This window comes from Octopus bimaculoides, chromosome 16 (assembly GCF_001194135.2).
Source record: "Octopus bimaculoides isolate UCB-OBI-ISO-001 chromosome 16, ASM119413v2, whole genome shotgun sequence".
NCBI classification, from domain to species: domain Eukaryota; kingdom Metazoa; phylum Mollusca; class Cephalopoda; order Octopoda; family Octopodidae; genus Octopus; species Octopus bimaculoides.
Window position 1 is genome coordinate 6,934,976 of NC_068996.1, and position 702 is coordinate 6,935,677.

Genomic DNA, 702 nt, shown 5'->3' on the forward strand with positions numbered 1-702 from the left:
CAAGAACAGACAAACGGATTAAGTCGATTATATCGACCCCAGTGCGTAACTGGTACTTAATTTATCGACCCCGAAAGGATGAAAGGCAAAGTCGACCTCGGCGGAATTTGAACTCAGAACACAGTGGCAGACGAAATACCGCTAAGCATTTCGCCTGGCGTGCTAACGTTTATTATTTAATAACAGTTTGACCCAGTTCCATACGATTTAATGCTTAGCGGGCGAGTAGGATGAACCCATCACATCAAATATCTGGTGAAGTTATCCTGATATGAAAGGAGATGAGTTTGCCCTACGCGGCCACGAAACATGAAGATCAAATGAAGTCATATGAAGATGAAAGCGTAGTATCTGTTCCTATTAGCTTAATATCTTATACGCATAACCCCCATCAGTAGTAAACACATTTTTAGAACGAGGCGAAGAATTAAGGGCTTGTTCCACCTTTGCCACAGGTTGGCCGGGTATTGCAGTACTTCCAGGATTCAGTTCATGATTTATCTATCTATCTATCTATCTGTCTGTCTGTCTGTCTGTCTGTCTGTCTGTCTGTCTGTCTGTCTGTCTGTCTGTCTGTCTGTCCGTCCGTCCGTCCGTCCGTCCGTCTTTCTATCTATCTATCTATCTATCTATCTATCTATCTATCTATCTTCGTAAATTCGTTGGAAAAACAACAGCACTTGATATAAAGTAATTGTTACG

At 42.0% G+C, this 702-nt stretch overlaps 1 pseudogene; it reads left to right on the top strand.

The window, feature by feature from the left end:
* Positions 1-320: 320 nt before the first annotated feature.
* LOC128249646 (U2 spliceosomal RNA) lies at positions 321-499 on the top strand (annotated as a pseudogene).
* Positions 500-702: the final 203 nt, after the last annotated feature.